Source organism: Eumetopias jubatus, unplaced genomic scaffold (assembly GCF_037043125.1).
Source record: "Eumetopias jubatus isolate StellerSeaLion01/CBP00866 unplaced genomic scaffold, mEumJub1_p1.0 scaffold_12, whole genome shotgun sequence".
Lineage (NCBI taxonomy): Eukaryota > Metazoa > Chordata > Mammalia > Carnivora > Otariidae > Eumetopias > Eumetopias jubatus.
The window spans coordinates 73846774-73873088 of record NW_028274818.1 but is presented as its reverse complement, the minus strand read 5'-3'; the positions used below and the strand labels follow the sequence as shown (position 1 = coordinate 73873088).

At 45.2% G+C, this 26315-nt stretch overlaps 1 protein-coding gene across 1 annotated transcript in view; it reads right to left on the bottom strand.

Annotated features, from left to right (window-relative positions):
• RBFOX1 (RNA binding fox-1 homolog 1) overlaps positions 1-26315 on the bottom strand; it is a 2047095-nt gene that overhangs the window by 1545205 nt on the left and 475575 nt on the right. The window lies entirely within an intron of this gene.

Below are 26315 nucleotides of genomic sequence, written 5' to 3'. Positions count from 1 at the left end.
ACACACACACACCCCAAAGGTACTTTTTCTTCTACCAAGTACAGCAACAAGATTTGTTTTTTCCAGTCCTGTGTATAAGGTGAAGATAATTAATATTTTCAACACATTATAACCATCTTGCAGGAAAAAAAAGGGGGGGAGGGCTGTGTGCAATGCCCGTGCATTGATAATGATTAAACGAACACTGAAAAAGCAAAGGCATTGAAGACATTTTTGAGGGTTTTTTCTTCCCTTAAAGTTTCAAGTCAGTGTTAGGGGAAGGTAAAACTGCAAACTATAGCAACTGTAGCTTTCTGTTTTCAAAATGCCTCAAAATATTGTGAAATAAAGCATTGTGCTAGGCATTGTGCCAACTTTACACTTACTGTCTTATTTACTCCCCAGAACAACTTTTATTATTCCCATTTCATAGAGGAGAACATGGGGTTTAGAAAAGTTAATTCTTCCAAGCCCAGAACATTATTAAGGAGGGAAATTAAATTAAAACCCAAGATAACATCATATAGACTTTACGGCTCCTACCCACAGCCCATTTTCTCTCTCTGGGCTCAAACCTAGTTTGCAGCAACATGGCTAAACATACCAAGAAGGAATCGTCAGTAAATACAGGACCCATTATGGAGCCTCCCTCAGGAAAATGTTAAAGAAGATTGAAATAAGCCAGCACGCCAAGTTACATTTGTTCTTTCTGTGGCAAAACCAAGACAAAAAGACGAGCTGTGGGGATCTGGCACTGTAGTGCCTACATGAAAACCATAGCTGGTGGTACCGGGACCTACAACACCACTTCTGCCGTCACAATAAAGTCCACCATCAGAGGACTGAAGCAGTTGAAAGATCAGCAGAAGCCCCACCATTTGAAATGTTGCTAGCCTATAATAAATGGGTTAATTTATGTAACCAAAAAAAAAAAAAAAGGATTTGATTTAGACACCACTCACCATTGTTCAGATAGCCTCAGAATACACATAGGAGCAGATAAGATTTTTTTTCTGATAACTTTCTGTCTTGCAACTTTCTATCTGTATCCAAGGTTGACTTGGTCAAACTAAGTCATATTTTCCTACCAGACTGCTATGGTCTGCACTGTATCACCTTAAAATTCATGGAGCTCTAACCCCCATGTGATGATATTTGGGGATGGGGCCTTTGGGAGGTAATTCAGTTTAGATGAGGTAATGAAGGTGGTCTACACATGATGGGGTTAGAAGAGATATCACACAGCTAGTTTCCCTTTGCTTCCTCTCTCCACCTGTATGCACCAAGGAAAGGCTAAATGAGGACAGAACACAAAGGAGGCCATCTGTAACCCAAGGAGACAAGCTTCACCAGACACGAACCCTGTTGGCACCTTGACCTTGGACTTCTGGTCTCCAGAACTGTGACAAATAAAGTTCTGTTGTTTAATCTACCCAGGGTATGGTATTTTGTTACAGCAGCCCACATCGACTATGATACGGATCAATACCAGCTCACAGTTGTGACGCCAACAAAGTGCTTAGGAACCCATATCTTCCTGAATTAGCTGACCAGGCCCTGTAGCTCACACTGGCCCAGCTCCCAGAAGCACCTCTCCCACACTCACCTCAAGGTATCAGACCAGCCCTCACCTAAGCAATAGCCCCAGAAGTAGCTCAGACAGAGCTTGCTGCCCACTGGCAGCTTCGTGCATCATTAGCCTCCTAAACAGGAGGCCAACCTTCAAATTGACCTCAGCCAAGATAGTCCATTAGCCATGGCCTGAGGCTTGCTAAACCATGAAACCAGGGGCCAGGCCTGGAGAAACGCTCCAAGGTATGATGAATATCATACCTCCCTAATCTTGCTCTCTGCTCTGGAGCCCTATTAGAGCCGGGGCTGGGAGAACATCTGATTCCCAAGCAATTCACCACCAATGCCCTGGCTACACAAGCTCACACGCGTGTGTGTGTGTGTGTGTGTGTTACAAGTACAGGTACACACACATCTCCCTGCTGAAAACCAATGGGAAAATGGAAGGGTAGCATGATATTCAGCAGCTACAGGTCTTAAGCAGTATGCCTGTCCCAGCTTCACAGAACGCAAGGGCAACACAGTTCTCACGTGACTTGGATTTTCTCCACTTCATAATTTTAGTGTGCATCTCTTAACTCTGTGTCTTTCTCCTAACTTCTAACTTTGGTGTCTCCTCACTAACTTTGTGTAAACCCAATTCTTACTTCTACCTTAGATAAATATACACACAGGGAGAGGCATAGATATAGCAATTCAGTGCAGCATTGTTTGTGATAACAATACATTTCTAAAAAATTTCAAACATCCACAAATAAAAGAATGGCTGAAATATTGAGTTTGAACACACAAATGCCCACAGGGGCCAGGGAAGTAATGAAAATGTATAAAGTGGGCAGCCTGTAAGATAATACGGAGTAGAGGGGCCTGTGTGGAAATTAGAGATTGCCTACTCTACCTAAAGCTATTGCATTTAATTTTTTAGAACAGCTTGATATGGTTCTGGCCAAACAAAATACATATGTAGTCTGGATGTGGCTGTTGGACTCCTAATTTATGATCTTCTAAGCCAAACCAATTATGATACACCCATATTATGAAATATTATGCACACTTAGAATATTATATTTTTCATAGTGTTCTGACATGAAAAGACTGGTACAGCATGTACGATAAATGAATAGGACACATAAAATTGTACCAATCTCTAAAAAAAAAACCCTAAGGTCTATATGCATTATACATTCCTCCTTCCCTCCCTGCACACACATAGATATATGTCTGAAAAATGTCCAGAAGGATACTCATCAAGCTAACAAAAGGTCTACCTCTAAGGAGGAAACTGGAACTTGAGTGAGAATTGATGGGTTGAAGAAAGTTGTGGGGAACTTTCTCTGAATTGTTTGAAATTTTTTTCATTGAGAATGTATCCATGTATTATTTGTCAAGCTAACCATAAATTTAAAATAGGATAAAAATAAAGCTTTATAGTGCTTCAATATTAATAAGAGACTTCAGAGAAGTGCTGGGTTTCTTTTTCTCATTGAAGAGTGAACTAAACACAACTCTCACCCATTCATATGACAGAGTAGAAGCTGGATCATATGCTCATGATAGGGAGTGGTAGGGCTTGTGGCCAAATGGAGATAAATCATACTTGGATTTATAATTCCACATACTAGATAAATATAGGAAAAGCAAATGGTGAAAGTTACTAGAACCCTTTATATATTGCATTGGGGGTTGATATTATAGTTCTCATTCTGTTAGATTCAATTCTTTTTTTTTTTTTAAAGATTTTATTTATTTGACAGAGAGAGCACAAGCAGAGGGAGAGAGAGGGAGAAGCAGGCTCCCTGCTGAGCAAGGAGCCCGATGTGGGTCTCAATCCCAGGACCCTGGGATCATGACCCAGGCCGAAGGCAGCCGCTTAACCGACTGAGCCACCCAGGCATCCCTGTTAGATTCAATTCTAATACACATAGCTCAGGGCTTATTCAGGAATGTGGCACCCACAGACCTCAGGGGCCCATCTATGATCCGCTGAGGTATGTCGGGCACCTAGAACAGGCTGCAGAGGCCAGCTGCATGAATGAGGTTTCTCTGGGCTGCAGGTGTCAGGCTAGGCATTTGGCTTTTATCTTGTCAGCAGCAGCCATCAGAGGGTTTCCAGCAGGGGCTGATATGATTAGAGCCATCTTTGAGGTGAGCCATTCTGTGCACCAGCATAGGGCACAGAAGGGATGCCAGAAACTCCCGGCAGGACACTTCTTAAAGCTTTGTTCCAGCCATTTCCCATCCCTTTAATCATTTCCTTCCTCTTCTTCCATTTCTCTACATGTGTTTGAAATTGCAAAGGCCGACATTAAGGGTTTCCTCCTCGCTTGTGCTAGAAACTTGATGTGCATGATTACCTTGAGATCCTCACCTCAACTCTAGGAGCTGGCTCTCCTGCCACATTTGCAGATAGGAAAGCTGAGGTTGAAATGCTAAGTTCCTTTCCACACTATAAAGTGTCAGAGGCAGGGTTTGAACACAGATCAGACATCAAAACTGCCTTCAAAACCCATGAAGGGATTCTGCCTACACAATGGAGATATGGATTCCCTTCTGGAACTTCCCACAGATTAATAGGTACCAGGACTGTGTTAATTGATAGAAGGAAGATCACTGCTCAGGCACACCCACTTAGTCTCCTAAGCACCTGAGTCTGAGATGCCCAAATACCATCTGGGGCTCTATTGCTCGAAACTATTCAATCTTCAGTGCTGAACATTTTGGGGTACCACTATTTTAATTTTGCAGGGGTAGTGGTAGACAGGCCTTTTTTGGTAGTATGGGATAGAAACAATTCAAAATAGTCTAAAGACACAAAAGAATTTATTAGCTCATTTGACTGGTAGAGCTCACTTTAAATGGATCTAGATAAGGATTAAAGAGGCTAAATTACTTCTCAGTTAGAGCAGTGAACTGAACCCAGGTCTCTATGATTCTAGATAGCTTCATGGGGGCACAAGTGGATTTTGGGAAGCCTGTGGGTGCAGCCCTCCTACATTTGCCAGGGACACTGAAGCTGCAGCAACCAAATGTGTAATGGCTTGACACAACGTAACAATCCTAGGTGGAAGAACACATTAGAGGCCAGCTCTCCTACATACCATCATTCAGAGACCCAGGCTGAAAGAGGCTCTGCCATCTTTAATATGTGGCTTCCAAGGTGACCATGATCATCTTCATACCGGCCAGCCAGAAGGAGGAGAACACATGGAGGAACACTATGGTCGTCTTTATGAACCAGACCCAGAAAAATGTCATGCATTTCAGCTCATATTCTACTGGCTAGAGCTCAGTCATGTGGCCACATATAATGGCAAGGGTGTTTGTACATGTGGACAAGCTATACGTCAGAGGAGAAAATGGTTTTATAGAGTAGAGCTAGCAGGCCTGGCCACACCTCTTCACTGCAACACTGCCTTGCCCAAGACCCCTCTGCATGATTCCCTGATAGAAAATCCACTTCCATCCAACCTCTTCCAATTTCTCCTAGTGATTAATTTGGTCTGTATAACTCACAGTCTCTTGGTGCTGAGGTCCCCTCACTTTGCAGCTGGTCCTCTTGGGTGCACAAGCTACATGGCTCAAACCCAGCTCTTCTGTGGCATCCTCTTGACACAGAGGAGACTCACTGGTCAGTTTGCAAGAGCAAAGCTGAGACTGAAGCTGTTCCCTTCCTCCATACCACTCTCTGTTTTCTCCTCTGTTCGAATAAGCAGAAAGGGACCATCAGCAAAGAAGCTGCATGAGTAGACTGAGTCCTCTTATTGCTGGATCCCCAATATCTACAAGAGATCCCCTCAGAGTTCAGCTTTTCTTCAGGTTGACACTGATAATTCTCCTTTCTCTCTCTGAATCCTCTGATCTTCTGCTTCTCTATCTATAACAGAGCTGCCTTGTCCCTCTGACAGAGCCCTGAGGAGGTATCTGGGCCCTTGTGTTTGGCCCTCTTTTAAGTGTAAGAGATGCTCAGGACTCCTTTGTATTCAGTTATGATCCTAACGATCTATTCTGGGATAACACGAAACATTTTATTAGTCACCTTGACCAAAGGGGCCAGCAACAGGTTGTGAATTCTTCACCATACTGAGTCAACTCTTACTTGAACAGACTGAGTCTCTGGGTTGTTTTCTCTGGTGTACATAGAATAACTTCCAAGTGCTATCATCAAAGAATAATAAAGCAGAGACATGCTTGGGTTGTGGAATAAGACAAATGGGGTTCCTGCCACTCAGCTGCTGAGTGGCTTTGAGGTCACTTTCCTCATCTGAGAGAGTTTACTTCTCTCCCCACCCCCCACATGGTGTTGGTTCCATGTTATTTCTTAAACAGTAAACACTGGCATCTGTCCCTGCAATGTTCTATCTACAAAAGTTGAATTCCCTGGAGACTAGGGACTCTAAACATGGTTGTGGAGTCAAGTTCTGGGTTCAAAACCTGTTTTTACCACTTTCTAGTATGTCATCTTGGGCACATGTACTGACTGAAATTAGCCACACATTCTACGGTACTTCTTCCACTGAGAGGTGGGGTCTATGTTCCCAATCCATGACTCTGGGTGGTCTCTAAAACTACCTTGACCAACAGCTTACAGCAGAAACTTACATGTTTCAGTTCTGGGCCAGCTTTAAAAGACTGGCAGCTGCTACTATTGTCTGTGGGGACCCTCTCTGAGTGCCCTCAGCTGCCACGTCAGAGGTCCAACTACCCTGAGACCACCAGGAAGAGGCCACATTGAGACACTTTGATAGAGAGCCCCAGCTGAGTCCAAACTTCCAGCCTCCCTGGACAACATGCCATCCACATAAGCCATCTTGGACCCTTCAGGCTGTCCGTCTGGCAGCTGAATGACACCAAGAAACCTCAGTCAGTCCATATCTGGCACACCCCGCCCAGATTCCTGACTCACAAAATCTTGAGCTATAATAAATGGCTGCTATTTTGAGCCACTAGGTTTTGGGGTACTTTGATACACAGAAATAATCACAACAAAAGGTACTTATCCTTCCCAAACCTGTAACTGTATACTTATGAAATGGAAAATACGTTTTTACAAGATCATTTTAATAATTAAGCAAAAAAAATATTCAAAAGTGCTTGACACGGTCCCTGGCACACAGTAAATGGTGAATTTATCCTTCCTTTCACAGAACCACGTGCTGTTCTTTGTGCATCTCTACATGTGACACTCCAATTTACTGTCAAGTGATGATGTTCAGGGGAGCTCAATTTGATTTCCAACTGGTAAAATGTATATGGGTTGCTCTGGAATCAGAAATCCCTGGGCTTTGTAAATACTTGCTCTACCACTTACAAGCTGTGTGCATGGTCAAGGGAAAGCTACTTCACTTCTCCGTGCCTCAGTTTCCTCATTTGTAAAACAGACACAAAAATCTATCTTACTGCCTTTTTGGTGTGGATTCATATGAATGTCTGGTATGGAGTTAGAGATGGAGATCAGATGGCTGTCATTTCAGTGAGTTTGGTGTAGTAACTGTAACAGCAGCAGTCCTAACACTTGGTATTTTAAGCTCCACTGCACTTAATGGAACAGTCGGTGAACAGACCACCCAAAGGGGTATCTTCTTTTCTTTTTTTTTTTTTAAAGCAGGCAACTTCCTCTCTCCCTGCCATCCCTCTCCTCCATTCTAGCCCAGGACTTGGTTTCAGCCACTGAGCCACCAGAAACTCAGCCCAGATTTTTAAATGTGAGTGTAAAAAAGGAAAGAACCCATTCACAGATGATATTCACCACTCCCCCCCCAACCAAATTCCGTAGGCTCCAGACATGTCCAATGAATAAACGTCTCTTAAAATTCTTCTAGAAAATGCACAAGGTTTCTCTTAATAACTCTCACTGTCAGAAATGAAATATTTACATGCACTCGCTTCAAAATTCTGGCAGCTTGTAACCTAAGAATAGTTTTACTTATGGTGTTGAACAACTGCCTTAGGTCTATCTTGTGGATGATTCTAAGAGCAAGAGGATGCAGGGCAGAAAGAAGAAAGGAAAAGCCGCCTGTGGTGGGGAGGCTGAGCAGGAAGGGGCTGACAAATCCCTGCCCTTGGTTTGCCCTTGAAGTTGGTGTATTAGGAAGGTTAAAGTAGTTATAGCGCAGGGATGATGGGTGTCTGAGCTGTGACGAGCCCATCAGTCACTCTGACACGTGCCGGAAAACACCAAGAGATTACAAACATTATCTGAAGCTTAATTATGAGGCAGACAGGAGGCTGGGCTGGTGTGGGTAGGGGGATGGTAGGGCTTCCTGAGCCCATTCTCACCAGATCCTATAATCTTAGGGGGAAGTTGCTGCCACTTGTGTGTCCTTCCAGAGAGCCCCTGTTGCTTTTTAAGGTCAGGCTGCAAAGTTATAAAAAACTGAGATAAGTCTGTTTTCAAATTTAGATCAGAAATCTGGAAATGTAGATAAAGATCTTTAAAAAACCTTCTTTTTCTTTAACTCAGTAGCTCTGCTCCTGGGAATCTCTCCTAAGGACACACTGGAGATACAGCAAATGTCTGTGGCACAAAAGGATGCTTTGTAACATTTTTGTAATGGAAACTACCTAGTTGCCCAACAACAGGGGACCGACTCAGCTCACTGAGTCATCTTTTTCATGGAGAACTATATTTCTATTATAGTAATGGTTAAGCAAAGTTTGAAATAACATGGGAAAAAGCTTATATATTAAGGGGGAAAAAACAGAATATAAATTACGTACATTACATGATTTCAATTATGTTAAAACATGAATAGGAGAAATGTGGGAAGGAAATACTAAAAATAATTAGTGGTGCTTTTCTTCAGGAGGTAAAATTGGATATTTCATTTTCATCTTTCTTTTTTCTATGTTTTCCAAGTTTTCTCCAGTTTAAAAAAAAAAATGGACAGAAAGCTTTTAGACACCATCTAGTTCCTGCCAATCCTTTCAAATATTCTACCCATCTTCCTAATGAAATCTTCCCCACAGATTGGTGATCTAGAGCAAAGCTGGGCTAAGTGACTCCAAATGACACAAAGCAAAGAAACAAGGGATCTAACATTAGTTTTGCACACTTCATGTATCAGGAACTGTGATGTGAGTTTTGTTTATACTCCATCATTCAATCCTCGATTCTGCCAGGTAGGGGTTATTATCACCCTTTTATCAATACTACAGGAACTAAGAGCCCAGATAAGTCAGGAAACTTTTCTAGACAACGTAGCAATTAAGAGTCAGGGTAGGAATGTGAGCTCAGGTTGGCCTGACTCCAAATCCGTTCCCTTCCCTTAACCATCAGCCACAGATGGAGAGAAGCACAGGTGGTGCCCTAGCTGTAATAGCCCTTTCTTACAAAGCCCTTATGGTAAAATTCGAATTGCTATGGAAACATCTCTGGACTCCTCCCCCCCCCCCTCCCGCCCCCCAGTATCTCCTTTCTTCATGGTCATGGTGCCTGGAATCCCATAATTGGAGATGCTTTCCCTCAGGTTAAAAAGCCCTAACTCTTGCCTCTACGCGTCCTTGGTGAAAATGCACATAAGGCTGGGAGAGGTGATCAGGCATAAGGCCTGAATAAGAATAGAGGAATAAGCGGAAGCTGGGGAAAACACACAATGACCTTGAATGTTTTGATGTTGGGGAGGGGAATGCAGGGCACAAGTCACACCCCAAGGCACATTCTAGGCATATAAACACTTACCATTTTTGGTTGCCCAGCATCTCAATTTCTGGGGTGCCTAGGTGGCTCAGTCAGTTAAGCAACTGCCTTTGGCTCAGGTCATGATCCCAGGTTACTGGGATGGAACCCCATATTGGGCTCCCTGCTCAGTGGGGAGCCTGCTTCTCCCTCTCCCTGCCCCCTGCTTGTGCTCACTCTCTCACTATCTCTCTCTCTCTCAAACAAATAAAATCTTTAAAAAAAAAAATCTCAATTTCCATTCCAAGAAATCACCTCCCCCCCATTTTTGTGTGGTCTCAGTAAGGAGGTGACTTGAAGTGGCCCTTTTCCCACTTCAGACATTGAAAGGGCAGATCCCATGATTCTTAATATTGGCTGCACTTTGTTTTTGTTTTAAGATTTTATTTATTTATTTGACAGAGAGGCATAGCGAGAGAGAGAACACAAGCAGGGGGAGTGGGAGAGGGAGAAGCAGGCTTCCCGTGGAGCGGGAAGCCCGATGCAGGGCTCGATCCCAGGACCCTGGGACCATGACCTGAGCCGAAGGCAGCCACTTAACGACTGAGCCACCCAGGCGCCCCTTGGCTGCACTTTGGAGTCAGAGCTGGACAAATGCTGCTGTCCAGGATCTGGCCCCAGGCATTCTGATTTCATTGATGTGGGGAGGGGACCGGGCAGTGGTATTCATTAAAGCTCTCCAGATGACTCTGATGAGCAGATAGGGTTGAAGACCACGAGGCTGGATGTGTCTTTTCAATCCCCCCAGGACAATGGGGATGTACATATGTCCAAGCACTGTCCCCCTCTCTCTTGAGATCTTTTGAATCAGTGACATGAGGAAGAAACAAATGGCTGGGGTATATTTATCCCATGAATGGTAGGGTTCTGCCCAGACCAGTTCTGCTATGAGAATATTCCTGCTTCCCAGAACTCCAGAGCTAGTTTGGTTCTTGCTTCTTTCCAACCTTTTCGTCTCCCTGCCTACAGATTCTGAGAGCCCCATTCCAACAAATTCCTTCTTGTTGGACCTCAGAACATAGTCATAAAAACTACAATGCAACACAAAAGGGTACATAGAGGTAGGCAGGATAGTGACCAGGACCACTAGAACTTCCTGCTAATAAATGATAGAAATGACTATATATACACCAAGATTCATGCTTCTCCTTCCATAATGTGGAGTTGCCACTAGGAAATGGCTGCCCAGTCAGAGACTACATTTCTCAGGCTCCCTTGCATCTAGATGGTGCTCTGTGACTAGTTCTCACCAACGGAATGAGACAAATAGAGAGCAAGTCACTTCTAGACCAAGGAGCTTAGGAGGCAGGTGCACCTCTCTCCAGGCATTTCTGAATACATTTATGAATATTTCCCCAGGCATTTCTAAATATTTCTGGGGCCCTCTGAGGACTAAGAGGAGGGGAACGCTATAAGATGGAAAAAGCCTGGATCCCCGAATCACCTTGTGGAGGGCTGTTGGAGCACCAGGGACAGCTGCACTATACTGCTAAGGAAGCAAAAAATAAACTGTACTGTGTTAAAGGACTAAAATTTGGGTTTTGTTTTTTTTTTTTAACAGGGGGTGGTAGTATCCTAATACAGCTTCAAAGCCATAATTTGAAACCCAGCATCCTTAGCCAGAATTCCATCTTGCTCTCTACTGCCCACCCCCATGACTTGGCATCTCTGTTCTCTATTAAGCTGGACCAAGCCCAGACTGCTGGGCTCCCTTTTCTGAGGGCTCCTTCGAACAGTCCAACCTCTATCCCCCAAGGAGGGGTTCTTGTTGCTACAGATGAGGCACATCATCATCAGTGGAAATCACCAAGGCAGGCTGTGTGTTGTCAGGCATAGGTGTGCAATAAATGATTACATTATGTGGTCAGGCCAAGGGGTCTGCCTCAGGCTGAAATGCGATCCTTCCTGCCAAACCCAGGGAACCAAGGGTCAGGGCAGGCCAAACCCCAGTCTAGAGGTCTAGCACATTTACCAGATTTTACTCTCACCCCGAATCTTTTGGGAAACTTAACTGTGCAATCTTGACTTTTCATAATTCCTCCTGGCCACTCCCAAGCAATTTCCATGCCTAGTTGGAAGATTATAGACTTGCCCAACTCCAGGACACAAAACACAAGCTGAGCCTGAAATGGTGAATCTGAGCCTCCATCTTTCACTTCAGTGTGCCTACTCCCTCCCTGCACTGCCCCCATTCAGCTTACACCTCATTGGCCATCCTCTCTCTCCACATAAGAGGTCTCTTTTTCTGGGACAGGTCTCATCTGTCAACATACATTTATCTTACAGTGAGGTAAGTCCTATAACCAACGTATCCATAGTGAAATATCTCATGAATCCAGAGAGAATAAGATCAGAACATAAGGAAGAGAGAAAAGAAGAGGCATAGAAGTAGGTCTTAAAGGATGGGTAGAAGTGGGGACGCCTGGGTAGCTCAATCAGTTAAGCATCTGCCTTCAGCTCAGGTCATGATCTCAGGGTCCTGGGATTGAGCCCTGCATTGGGCTCCCTGCTCAGCAGGGAGTCTGCTTCTCCTTCTCCCCCTCCCTCTGCCCCTCCCCACTGCTTGTGCTCTCTCTCTCAAATAGATAAATAAAATCTTTTTAAAAAAAGGATGGGTAGAAGTGCACTGGAAAAGAAAGTGAGTGTTGGTTGGCAAGGGCTTACAGCTGCCACCTTCTCTGGAGACTCACACTTTGCCCAAAGATGCCAGAGAGGATATGCTCTGACCCTTCTCTCCCCAGGGGCAGCCTGAAGCCAATGACTGGTACCGTGGTGTAAATGTGTGTTTCCCTTGCTCCAAGATGTGGAAACTGTGTGGTGCTTCTCACACTCCAGAACTCCCTGTGGGCTCAGGCTGAGGCTCAGTTTCAGCTAAAGGGCACTCCTAAGAGCACTCCAATACTCAACTGCACAAGAATCACATCGCAGTTCCGCCTCTTGAGAACGAAACCTAAGGCAAGGAAGGCAGGCATCCTAAGTAGCATAGACAGCATGGACAAATGTTTGGTCACAAAGACTAATGTGCTTCTGGAAGGTCAGGAAGCTTTCCTTGCAATACTGTTAATTACGGGGGAAAAAGTTTACTAAGGGTTATCCCGTGGATTAAAGAAAAAACTGTTCTCGGTATTCTTAAACATTATCTCAATCCTCAGCACAGCTCTACAGTGTGGATTCTTACTGCCCCAATTTTTAAAATGCTTGGTCAAAGAGGTGAAGTAATTAGCCCCAAATGGGATGTATGGCTAATAAGTCGTGGAAAGGCAACTTGAATTCAGGTGGGTCTGATTATAGGACCCCTGCTCTCCAAACATAATGTTCGAAACATTCAGAACCTATTTACACCTGGGTTATTACATCCTGCTTCATTCACTCACCAATCTGCCCAGCAATGAACAATTCCTTTAGAGCACTGTACACAGAACCTCAAGTTTATGGTTTCTCTGTCACCTTTGAGTGCACATGTTCAATGACTCTTTTTAAAAGGACACAGTACTTACGGAGCCAAAATGAAAAGGACAGCATGAAGGAATGCTCAGAACTTCTGATCGCACAGAGATGACATAATTTATGTTTCACCACTACTGTCTCTGCTCTGCCCACTGCAATCTCAAAATTGAGGAAGAACTTGGTAATTGCTTCAGCGGGGCTGGGCCTGCAGGTGACTGCTTACTTTTCTTATTACCTTGTCCTGCATAGTGATCCTTGAGTATTTCAGCTTCTTTGGCAGGGATGGCAGGTTTTAGGACATCTCTGGTAGAGTGGACAATGCCTCAGATAACATACAGAGGAAAATTAAGGAGGTGGGGGGTCTTGGTGAAAGGTCTGTAGGCTAAAGGCAAGATGAGGGTGACACTATCATGCTGGGCAGTCACCTCCACTGCTGGCTTTGAAGGTTAAGGCAAAGTGCCCACTGTACGCCTGGGAAGAGCAGCTCATTTCCAGTTGGGCAATGATCTATAGCACTGATCTGAATGGACACCAGTATTCCTCTTTCCTGGTGTGGAACACAATTCAGAATCATATGATAACTATCAGGGATGTTATTGTCATAACAGAATCCAGCAGGAGTCCCGGATTATTGGGATGATTTTTGAGGTTAAGCCCACAAGCAAAGTGTGCAAAAGGGAGGAATGAAGGAGGCCTGGGAACGGGGGGAATAGGGAAGCCGGGATTGGCAGATACAGGAGGGCACCAGGTAGCCATGGCTTGGTTTGGCTCAGGGGATGCATGAGCCTCCAATAGTGCATCACAATACATCCAATATCATTCTCCAACCAGGCTGCACACCTGTAGTCCCAGCCACTGAAAAGTTGTCTTTTGTCACTTTCCCAGGCTGAGCTGGCTATTTCCGTGGCTGGTGAGTCAAATCTTGGGAGTCGGTGGGTGAAGAAAACCAAAGAGATGAGGCATTGGAGTTCACCTGCTTGAGTTCAATATCAGCCCCGCCCCTTACTAGCTGTGTAAGCTGAGGTAGGTCATTAATCTCTCTCTGCCTCAAATTCCTCATCTGTTAAATGGGACTATATAGGGCTCTTTAAGGAGTAAGCAGAGTAACAAACATGAAGCACTTAGAACAGTTCTTAGTACAGAGTGAAGATGGAATAAGTGTTGCCTACTGTCATTATATATTATTACTGCTTCTGCTGCTATTTTGTTAAAAACCCTAGCACAGTGTTAGTGCTAACACAGGATATTAGCAATTGGTATTTTTGTTCTTCTTCCTTTTTCTAAATAATTCCAAAGAATGAAATTACTGGTTCAAAGGGTGTGAGTGAGTGTGTGTATGTCTACCCATGTTCTTAACATGCACAACAGCACTGGCACCATTTTCTTTCTGGCAGGTAATTCCCACCCCTCTTTTCTTCCACTCCCCCCATTACCTCCAAGAGATATCTCAGATTCATCTACCTTTTTCCCTCCCTCACACTTAGTCCAAACACTATCCTTCCTTGTCTGGGTAAGAGGGATAAGATCACTTAACCAGTTAATTGAAAGTCCCCATCCCCTCTTAGCCACTGGGACTGTGGAGCCATCCAGAGACCAGATCCCCAGGCTGGGTTCAGAGTAAATAGGATTACCTGTGATGGCAGGAACTGGTGGAGACAGAAGGTGTTTCAAAACTTAATCAAAAATTAATTAGAAAAAGAAACAAGCCAAAGGACAAACATCTGTGAGCAGATGATGTGCAAAGGCAAACAAATCCAATATATAACATTCCGTTTGAGTTAGGAGCAGGATCCTGCTGGGCTGCACTGGGAGTAGCTGGAAAGCTTTGAGTGGAACAAAAAGCCTTCGTGTTTACTTCTCAAGAATAAATGACAGTGCAACTCTAAGCTCTAAAGACTCTGGAGGAGAGGGTCTCTACACAAGATCACACACAAGCTGCCGGGAAGCTGCGCATCAGGGAGGTACTAATAAATAATCCTCAGAATACGCAGTAGCCAGTCCTCCAAGTGAGGAGGGGATCCCAAGCAGGAGCAAAGCCTTCTCAGGCAGTCAGAGCTGGGGGACTCGCCCGCACCCCACATCTGTTTTCCAGACAGGAATAGCCGAGCCTTGAAACCATGTCAGATGGAAATCAGAGGCCATGGGTCACTGAGACGAGCCCTGGAGTGTGGACTTGGAATGCCTTTCTGGGAGAAACTGGATATCTGGAAATGAGTTTCTAATAGAGGTTTGTAGCAAATGCATCAATACCTTACACGTATCCCCTGGCTGTTCCCACACCAGGGTCTTCACACAGCACCTGTCAGTCTCTCTCAGAGGCTTTCTCTCACCGCAGGGGTGTGCTTCTCCATGCACATGACAAGCGGGCAGGGTATCAGCACTAACGACACAGGAACATCCCTCAACTAATAAGGCTGTGCCCCTAGCAGTGACAACTCTGAAACAACCCTGCAGCTCCACCCACCGGTCCAGTTGGTATTGAGCCCCAGTTGCCCACAGGGTGACCTGCTCCTTGAAGTACCTGCATTGGCCTCCTCACTTTCCTCTCCCTTCTTTCCCCAACTGCTTCTTGGGGCCACCCAAATAAGCCTATCTTGAGGTCTGCTTCTAGGGATTCACACCAAGACAACGATGTTGGTGGGGGGTAGACAGGCTTTGGGTCAATGACTTGGTTAAGTAAGGGATGCAGTACACGAACTTGTCTATAAGTCAAAAAGAGCCCCATGGGGACTCTGGTGGCCTCAAGCCTCCTGTTTGGATCAACCACCCAGTAACCCTTATTACTGCCACTTCCCAGACCCATGTAACCCCTGAAATCAGGTCACCCCATTGTTCCTCAGGTCAAGGAACTCCTCCTTGCAGGAAGCTAAAATTGGAAAGATAAATGTCATCTTATCTCTAACCCTCCGAGACTCCAATGGACCCTGCCCTCTTCTTGATGGGAGACCAAGGACTCAAGGGTTCTTCCCTGCCTTTCCTGCTCCTCTTGCCTTCCACACTGTGGTCTCTCATACCTGGTGCTCCTGCCCTGCTCCCAACCCAGCTTATTCTCATGAATAAGTCTGTTTTTTTTTTTTTTTTTTTTTTTTACATTCTGGGCATCACCTACTCCAGGAAGACTTCTCTGCCCTCATTGCCAACTTTAAACAGCAGCCAATGCTTTCATGTTATTATAGAGATTCTTGCACAGGGCATAAACATTTACCCACAGTTCCAAAGCAGACTAGTCTTTTAACCTAAAAATATAAAGTTCATGGTATTTTGGTGGTTCCTGACCCTAGAACCATGTGTATGTGTACGTGTATTTCTGGGTAGAGGATCAATCACTTTTTTCTGATTCTCAAAAGGTTTTTCCAGAAAATGTCACAGCCACTGCACTACTGTGAGCTCCTGATAGACTAAATAATGCCTTATTTAATCTTGTATCCCCAGAGTGCAGCCCAATGCCTGGGCAATCACAGGCACTGTGTTAGCAACACTAAGGGCTAATGTAGTTTTACTGTTTATTCTGAACCAAGCATTGTATTGGTCTATTGGTTTCATTGACTCCCATGACAACCCTAAGAGGTGGCTGCTACCTCTGTTGATGGGATAAGGACACTCAGCTGTGGCAGAGGAGCTGGCCCCAGACCCCACAGATGGAAGGCTTGGTGTTGAACTTGAAGGCAGGTTAGCCATGCTCTGAGCACTTTTCTGAACGTATCAAGAAAGAGTTAATGAACAAACATCATTCATCTCATAACTGTGTTGTTCCTCCAGCTCTTAGGCAGCCCTGTAACACACCTCAGGTAAAAACCTCAGGTTTCAGTAAGGCCCTGAAATGTCCACCAATGTCTGCCTCATTTTTCTGGAGCTCCTATAAAATCTGGAAATGGCTCTCTCTCCTATAACATCTGTGAATGCATGGCTATCAACATCTAGTTTTAGATCTTTACCATTTTTTTTTCTTTTTACAAATAATTGATGTGAGACCCCAAAGGTTATGTGGCTTGCTCGAGGCCATGCAGTGAGTTAACTGCAGAGCTGGGAGTGGAAGCTAGGTCCTTCCTATTCCCAATTAAATGCCCTCCCTCCTACTTTTCCCAGTGCCAGCGTCTTCGTCAAGATGATCACTAATGTGTTTCCCACCTGAAAGTCATGTGTTTCTCAGTGCAACAAGGTTCCCTGAGCCAGTCACAAAATTCAATTTCATTCCTCAAATGACTTTCAGAGAACAACCTGGCCTGTGCATATCCGTGCTAGGATTCCCTACTCCATGCTATAAGGGTCAACGTTCTCCTGGAGGCTGTCTCCCTCTTCTCTTCTCAGTACCTGCAGGCTATGGCTAAGGGAATGGAGAGAGACTGATGGCCATCTGTCAGGGCTGCTCTGTGTGGCTTGGGCCCGCATGTACTAACTGATTTATCGACTAATAATACAGTTTATGTGCATGGCTGGCTGTTTGCAAAAGCATTTCTTTTCCACAGCTGCTTTGAAGGAAATTCCCAGTCCCCAGTGAAGCGGGCAATGAGGGTTTGCTAAGAGCTCATGCAGGGGACCATGTGGTTCCTCACATCCACTTATTGTGCAAGGACTCTGAAGTGAAATATCCTTGGTCGCCTAAAGCATCAGGGCCCAGTCCTTAATTTAATAAGAAACAGCTGGAACTCTGCCGATGGCGGCAGCTGAATGTGGTGGAGAGGAAAAGGGTACTGCTGGTCCTCCAGACAGGGGATGCCCTGGCTCCATCACGAACTGGCTCTGCACTCCTGGGTGCATCACTTCACCTGTCCAAGCCTCTGTTTCTCCACCTACCTATCCCATGGGAGCAGAAAATCTTCCTTACTAGCTATAGAGGAATAAATGAGACCCCTGGCACTAAAGAAACACTGGGACAAGTGTTTAGGGACAGAGTTAACAGAGCACATAAAACATGATTAACAAGTTTCTTTCTCTTCCATGCCTCTTTCCCCCATTATTTCCCACCATTTCTAGAATGGGAAGGTAGAAGGAGCTGAGTACAGGGGTGTCCCTTCCTCTGCTCCTCCCCCACTTCTCTACTCATCACAGGTTCTATTACTGAATGTCTACCATGAGCCACATGCTTCCTCTGTGCATTTTCTCACTAAATTCCTACCATATTTCCCTTAAAGGGTGAATGGTGTTTCCCTTTTCATAAACCAACACTGTCCAAAAGAACTCTCTGTGATGATGGAAATGCACTCCAATACATTAGCCACCTGCCATGTGTGGCTACTGTACCCTTGAAATGTGCTTAGTGTGGCTGAGGAACTAGAGTTTCGATTTGAATTAATTCACTTATATTTAACTAGCCACATGTAGCTGTGGCCACCAAATTGGACAGCATAGTGACAGATGGGAGTAAAGAAGAAAAACAAACTGAAGTTTGAAGAAGTTAAGCAACCACCCAAGGTCATAAACCTGGGTGAAGGTGGAAGTGAGAGCTGAATCCACACTTGCCACTAGCCTCCTGTGTCCATCTCCTAAAGCAAATGGTCAGGCTGGCTGAGGACTTGCTCTGACGTGCAAACTGAGAGCTGAAACTCAAGATAGGCTGGGAAGAAATACTCCCAGCACTGGGGAATTGGCCCAGAAGGAGAAGGAAATGAATATTCAGAGCAGATAATGGTTGTGGAAACGCTTTGTAAACTGTGAAGTGCTGTCTCAGGGTGGGGGTTATTAATAATACCCCTTGGCACTGACTTCATGGCAAAGCTTTCCTGTCCCTCTCCACATCCTGCTGCTCTGTTAATCATTAATTAAAGCTTAGGGGATTTGGGAATACAGGCCTCTGAAATTTGGACTAAACCCTCCATGTTACTGGAAAAAAAAAAAAAAGAATCTCGGATAATTAGCTTTTCTCTCCCTAAATGCTTTTTGGGTCTCATTACAAACGAAGTGCTGGGCTAATATACCTTGTGTTGTGAATGCTTCACAATTCCTGCTAATTGAATTAAACCCAATTCTCTGCAAATAAACTCTTGGTGTTCTTAATGGCAAATAAGGAACAGAGCTGTTTCTTTTTGGAACGGGTCATTACAAGGCCCTAATTACCAGGATCTCAATGTGTAACGCAAACCGCCTTTGTGTTGGCTCCTGACAATGACGGCTCTGTTAAGATCAAAGTCGCAATGTGCCCTTGGAAGCTTCTCTCTCTTTTTATTCCACTTCAAAATGTTTAATAATGACTAATCCAATTTCTAAGATGGCAGAGAAAGGACAAGAGAACAGAAGTCCACTTTTTTTTTTTTTTAATTCAGGACAACTATTCCGAAACCGACGCACTGCTAATTTTTCCCCCTCTCTTTTTTCCTTGGACACTGCACATTTTGAAGTTGCTGGTTAATGAAGGAATCTGTACCACCAGAGTTGCACGCATGTCCAAGGTGAACAGAGGAGCTGCGTGGAGTAATCAGATGTCAGGCAGGAAGATGGATACCGTTGTTCCCACATGGCCCAACACCTTTATCAATAATGCAATGCCAATTACCTTGGGGACCAACCTTGACTCCTGTGGGATGGGAAACTTTATTCCAGGACTCTTTAGAACAGCATATATAATCAGCCACACCAACCAGATTTTAAAATGCAGTACGCGTCATTTCTTGCTGGCAATTCTGCACTGATGTGTGGGTGGAGGATCTGAGTTTGAGATTTCAAAGGTGGATAAAAAAGTTTAACATTAATGGTAACTGTCCTTTGTGTACAGGTTTTGGGATGGGGGAAGGCTAAGGTTCCTGGCTCTCTGAAATGCTAAGCCATCACCTTACAGCCACATAATCCCTTTGCTGTAGCAGAACCAACCAAGTAGAGATCATCTGGGCAGCTTAGAAATGGGGTTCCCATCTTGTGCCCTCCAAACTTTCTCACTCATCTCAGTCTTCCCAAGACATTATGTTCATCTCCCTGGGAAAGCTCTCCTGATCTTCTCTGAAGGCAAAAGTCTTAAATTCAGCCTCCCGAATCCAAGGAAGACACCCTCATCAGAGCTTGTTTCCCACTTCTCTTTGCTTCTATTGCATTTTTCTCTCTCATCTGTGCCTGAGGCAACATGGCAGAGTGGGCGTGTGGACTTCAGAGAAGGACAGCCCGGGGTTTGGATCTTAGTTCTGCTACTTATAGCTGCATAGCTTGGGGCAAGGTAGCTCACCTCTCAGAAGCTCTCTTTTTTCATCTAGAGAACAGGGATGCTAATAGCTACCTTGCTTCAAGGAATGGTTTGGGCATAATTTGTTAAAAATAATAACGTGGATAAGGTGACTAGTACACAGGAGATGCTCAATAAATGGAATCCAACCATGCTCTTATTATAAGGCTAACCCTTGTATTCTGATTACTTCCTTAGATGTCCATTTCCCCACAGAGCAATCAATTCTCTGAAGGAAAGACACAGAACTCATTAACTCCTATATTTAAATACCCCAGCACCTAGCAGAGAGCTGGGCATGCCCTTGGCTTAAAAAACATTTACTTAATAAATTAACGAATAAATGGATAAATGAATGAACATCTGCAGCAAGCATTTAGGAAGTGAAATTAAACAGTGCCTGGCATATAGGAGGTGCTTAATAAGTGTTTATAAATGAATGAATGAATGAATGAATGAATGAATGAATACCTAAACCAAACATTCAAAGATTTAAATGAAAATCAAATTGAAGCACTTTGTGATTTCCCACAGAGAGAACAAAATTCTCCCAAACCCTCTTGCCAGAAGCAGCTCGCGTCAGCTTATGGAGGAACAACAATGTTAAATTATTGCTTAACTACTTCTCATATGATGATCTCCCGCATCTCGCCAGGAAAATCATCAGCATTCTCTCGGTGCTGGGAACAGCTGCAGTTAACATGTTTGGGGCGCCTTTTCAACACGATTCCCTCTAACAAGTCCGAACTTGATTTCAGCAGCTCCATTTCCTTTTCACTCTGGAGATCTCTCTCCAGGAACCTAAATGCCAAGTCCGTGGTTCAAGAAAGAGATTCGCCATCTCCCTATGGGCAGGATAACAGCGACTGGCATCAACACAGGGAGAGGAAGGGGAGGGTGGGGCATGGGTGTGACTCTCACAGATGATGGCACCTCCAATCTTCCCAGAGCAAAGGCATAGTGGTGTTTAGTGTCCAGGGCTCCACAACAGCACTCCCTACCCCGGTGGCACCTGGAGGAAGAGGGGAAGGGAAGGTGTGCAGACCATCCTCCATGCAGGGAGCCTTCTGCTCTTTCCCTTTACTTTAAGTGCTTCCAAGCCAAACGAAGACAACACTTTTAAAAAAACATACTTCAACAAGCCTTAGCTACTAGTGAAGTGCTCCCTATAGCATCCTTGAAGAACAATGGCCAGCTTTAGGAGCACTCCAAGGGCAAGAAGCTTACTGCCCCCCCACAACAGCAAAGGAGCCTGGAATTGACCAGGACATTCAGAAGCAAGACAGGCACAGTGTCTCATTTGCAGGAAGGCCTCTGACAGCCCAAACTCTTGCCCAGAGCAACCTGAGAGGTGCTCCTCTAGGTTTTACCAGTATGTTTCCCACGGTGGGGGGCTCACTACCTCCTCAGGTAGATGGCCAGGTCCATGCTGGAGCCCATTTATTGTTAGAGGGCTCTTTTCCTCTGCTGTGCCCCCACACACCTCCAGGTAACTTTGACCATTGGCCTCACCTCTAACTAATAACCTAGGTCTTCATCCCTGTGACATCCCCTCACATTTATGAAGCCCAGATTCTCATCCTAACAATTCCTTCCTCCATCCAAGCCCTTTCTTCCAGAACTGTGTTTATCTAAAAACTGTGATGACACAGGGAGAGCTGTGTTCCAGGTGTTCCTAAGGCACAGGAGAGAAGAGGTGCAAAGCCAGGTCACCTTCAGGCCAGCCAGCATGGGATGGCTTTCCACTCGGCAGAGCAGAGCTACTCTGGAGCCCCAGCCTCATCCCATGTGCCACCAGACACCAGGGAGAGGGGGTGGCCTCTCTAGGAGTGGCTTTGTTCTTCCAGACTCTTTAGAAGAGCTGTCTGATTCACTGCTGTGCAGATGTGCTGCCTCTGGTTCAAGTAAGGACAGAACTGCAGGGAGGTGGGAAAGGCAAGAGGAAGCTAGAACTGAGATGCCAGAATACTGTCCTATATTTGTCACCTGGTTCGTGACACAGTGCCCAAGTCACTTTCTAAAACATAGTGGGGACCTAATGACTCTTTGCTGACTTTGGATGTGGGGAAATTGAGGGAGAGTGTTATTGAGTTAGATATTAAATGGACTGCGAGCAACAGACCATGAGTGTCTTGGTTACTATTCCCAGGTTCTAGCACATCTCCGGCACAGAGCAGATGTTTATGGCAGACACCGTTGGCTATTTATCCAATAGCCATTCCAAACACCTTCTCTCTTGTCTGCCTTAGCTTCCCAGTCGTGATTGCCCTGAGGGGTGACCAGGAGACTGATACTACCCAATGAGCTGCAAGAGGAGGACTGCCAGTGAGGGCATCTTCTCAGAAAGCCATTCTTCAGATAAAAAGAGCTGCAAGAAGAAAAACCTCCCATTCATCCACTTTCCTGCCTTGAAACTCAGTGGGAGGTCATGATGCCTGGAGCTTGGGCAGCCAAGGACATGAGGATGAAAGTGATTGCTGGGGTTGTTGAAGCAAAATTGTGGAGCAAAGTTTGGATTCTTGATGCTGTTGAACTAGTCCTGAACTACCTGACTCCAGTCTTGTTGAATAAGAAACTCTGGGCCAGTATTAATAAGCTTCTGTTGCCCAGCTGCGTTGTTTGCAGCTCAGAGCACTCTGGGTGATGCAGCACCTGATAACTATTTAACTATTTAAGTTATCTTGGGGTAAGGGTGGGAAGTTCGGGGGGTGGTTACAGGAAGTCTTCACCTGATGAGCCAGGACTAGATAATGCCAATGGGATGCTTAATGGCTGGGGAGGGGCAGGGGCTGAAAGAATTATGGCCATAAAATGAGAAAATGGCTTTGGACAGAAAGTAGGTCCTTGACAAAACCCTCAGTTCCCTCCCAGTTAAAGATATCAGATTTCTGGTTTCAATTTTCTTCGGCTTTTAAAGACTTTTTCTCTCTGATAGGTGCTGAGCAGAGGGTGGTGAAATTTTTCTGGGGACTGAGCCAGTCAAAATGTGGCACAGAGCATGGACTCTAGAACTAGCTAATTGGAGTTGAGTCGAGTCTAGCTCTAAGTCAGGGTTTTTCAACCTCGGCACCATTGACATTTGGGGCCAGATAATTCTTTGCTGCAGAGGCTCTCTGGGGCATTATGTTGATCAATATCCCTAGTCTCTACCATTAGATGCCAGGAGCACCCTCCACTCTGAATTGTGAAACCAAAAATGTTTCCAGAATGTTGTCAAATGTCCCCTGCCTGAGAAGCACAGTTCTCTAACTGATCGTGAGTATAGAGACTGATGCTTCTGGCCTCCTTTGCCTCATCTGTAACATGGGAATAATAAAAGAACTACTTCATAGGGCTGCTGTGAGTTCAAGAGGTCTTCTGCAAAAGATGCTTAGTCAAGATTAACTATTATTATGATTACTGTTCTTTGAGGTAGATTTTATTGTGCTTGCTTCATAAATGGCATTCACCAATATTAGAGCTGTAAGGAATATAGGTATTCATTGATCCAAGCTCCCATTATCCACATAATGAAACACAGATAAAGAGAGAGAAGGTGACCTGGTCAGTGTCACACAATAAGTAAACACCAGCCCCAGAACTAGAGTCCAGATATCTTGAATGCGGGGTGAACCCATGTTGTCTTTTTCTGAAGTGGAAATCTGAGCCAGCCTTCCCCAGGATCTTTGCCTTGCCTCCCAGAAAATCTTCAAATCCAATGAATTTAAGGGTATTTATTGGGAACATACTTCATACCCAGGTAAACACCAGAGATGCAGTGATCAGTAAGATAAGCATGGTCTACCCAACCCTTGTGGAAGTCTAGGTGGGAAAGCCAACATTATACAAATAATGACTGGTGAGCTATATTGAAATCACATGGAGCCCTGAAATTAAACCAGGAATGGAAGTAGACCCAGAAAACTCCAATTCTGTCAGGAACCTCCCAGGACACAGGAGGAGGCTGGCTTCACGCAGCTGGCTTTCCTGAAAAGGCATTTCTGCCCCTCCTGCCCCAATAATAAGGTGTGGGTAGTAACTGGTGGAGCTGGGAACAGGGAGATGTAAGGAATGGGTCTGGGAGTCACTGTGATTCTGAGGCTTACGTAATTTCTGAGAAAGCTGTCTCTGATCAGATTTGGATGGGGACAAAAGAACAAAACATATGGCCAATAAGATCACTTAGGATTCTGCCAGCTGGACAAACCCTCATCTTAAGTTATTCCAGGACACTTGAGGGTATTTCAGTAGAGGGAGCAGTATGTGTGTCTTCAAGAAACTGAGTAAAGTCTAGTAGATCTGGAATATAATGATCATGTGCAAAGGCTCCATGGAGGAGAAGTAGGGGTTGGAAGGGGCAGTCAGGAAGATGACAGGATTCCACGGGGGCTGGAGCAGAGGGGGTGAGAGGGACAGTTGTAGATGATGAGGCCAGAAGTGTGGAGAGAGTCCTCCAAATCATGTTAGGGAATATGGATCCTTCTGGAGGTACCAGGGCCACTGGAGGGTTGTAGGTAAGAGCACTGCATGATCCAGTTTCCATTAGGGACACATCCCTTAGGCTTCAATGTGGAAGATGCATCAGGGGAAGGATGGAAATGGGAGACAAGTGGTGCAAAGAGCCTTGGAAAGAAAGAGGTGGCCTGGGCTGGTGCAGAGTCATGTTCTCAACCAGGCAATTTTGACCTCTGGGGAACATTTGGCAATGTCTGGAGACATTTCAGGTTGTCACAACTTGGGGGGGGGGGGCAGGGGAGAGTACTACTGGTTTCTAGTGGGTAGAGGCCAGAGATTAGCTAAACATCCTAACAGTGCACGGGATGGTCACTGACAACAGATAATTATCCAGCCCCAACATGGCCAAAGTGCCAAAGCTGAGAAATCCTGGCAGAGAAAATGGAGAGATGGAGAGGTGGTTTTGCATTGAGTTTAGAAGGCAGAAATGGCAGACTTGGTGATGAATTGTATGTGGAGGGCAAAGAATAAGGAAGTATCAGAGATGGCTCCTAAGTACCAGAGTGGATCACAGTTCCACCCACTGAAATGGGGAGCATGGAGGAGGAGCAAGTAAGGGTTAAGGATAAACAACTCATTTGGGGACATCTTGAGGAAAGTCTCCTGGGTATGTACAGGGGAAAATTGCCTCGACCTCCCGAGCTGGATAAAGGGTCTCAGCAGCGGCCTATGCCCTCATACTGAGCTTCTCAGCTCCCTAGGCCTCCCATATCCTGGGCCCACCCCCCTCATGTTTCCTTCCTGGTTTTCTGGCTCTCCAGACCAGGATCTGGCTCTCCTGGCCCAGCCTTGCCCCTCCAGCTGCAGAGGCCACGTCCCCCTTGTCAGCAGTGGTGGCAGAGGCAGACAGAGCTGCCCTCCCATCCCTCAGACTTCAGTCATCCCACAGCCTCACGACTAATTAAACATCTGCTGCAAGCTACAATTTGCTAAATTGCCTCACACTCTAACTTCTGGCAGGGACTAATCTGAGTTCTCAACTTGAAGCCCAGAGCCTTCCTCCAAGCAGCATCAGCCTCCTAATGTCCCTGGTCCTCCCCAGACGTCACTGTGTCCCCACCACCCAAAGGGGCATGGACAGAGACTGGGTCCAGTGTCTTTCCTGGGACTGTGCCGTGGGAGGATGGGAGGCTATGGCATGGCTCCTCAAGGAGCTTTTCATCAAAAAATACTACAGAAGATGAATAAGTAATCAGATATTAACAACTTGCCAAATTGAGTTTAATCAAGAACTAAAATGGATGAGACAGGAAACACGTTTTATGGGGGTGGAAGATGAGACTCTTTTCCTCATAAGACCTTGAGAGAGAAATATCCTTGGAGATCATCTAGTCCAGCATTTCTCAAAGGGCCACCTGCCTCCAAATCCCCTGGGTTACTTATTGGGAATACAAATTCCCAGCCCTTGTCCCTGAAGATGCTGATTCAGTAGATCCAAGGCAGGGCTCAGGAACACAGACTCTTCTAAACAAATAGGCCATATTTTTGATACCCATATAGTCTGGCAGTACTAGGCCCAAGGTACACAAATCTGTTTCTCCACTAAGCTTCCCCAATCCTCCTCATCAGAATTAATCAGAACAAGATGTGTGATACTGTGTCCTACAAAGCTGATCAATGCATTTACAGGTTCCACAGGGCTGTGTGCAGCAGTCTTCATGTGCCCGGCTCTGCATCCACCCAACGCCCTTGGATGCAAGGCTCCCCTGCCTGGGATACACGCCTGCATGGTGTTGACTTGCTATCATGCACACACTCTGTGCTCAGCTTAAGTGTCCTGTCTTGTAGGATGTTCAAGGCCCAGTCAGGCACTGATCTGGAAAGAACACATTTCCTGTGCCCTAAAGGCAGGCAGGTCACTTACCTTTTAGAAAGTGAACTTCAACTACAGGTCACAAATGCAATCCTCCCCTCTCCAGGTTTGGAGAGGGAGATTAGCATATGTGTGAATTCTTTTTATCTCCACATAAATACATAAGAGAGTCCAATCTTCACAAAATT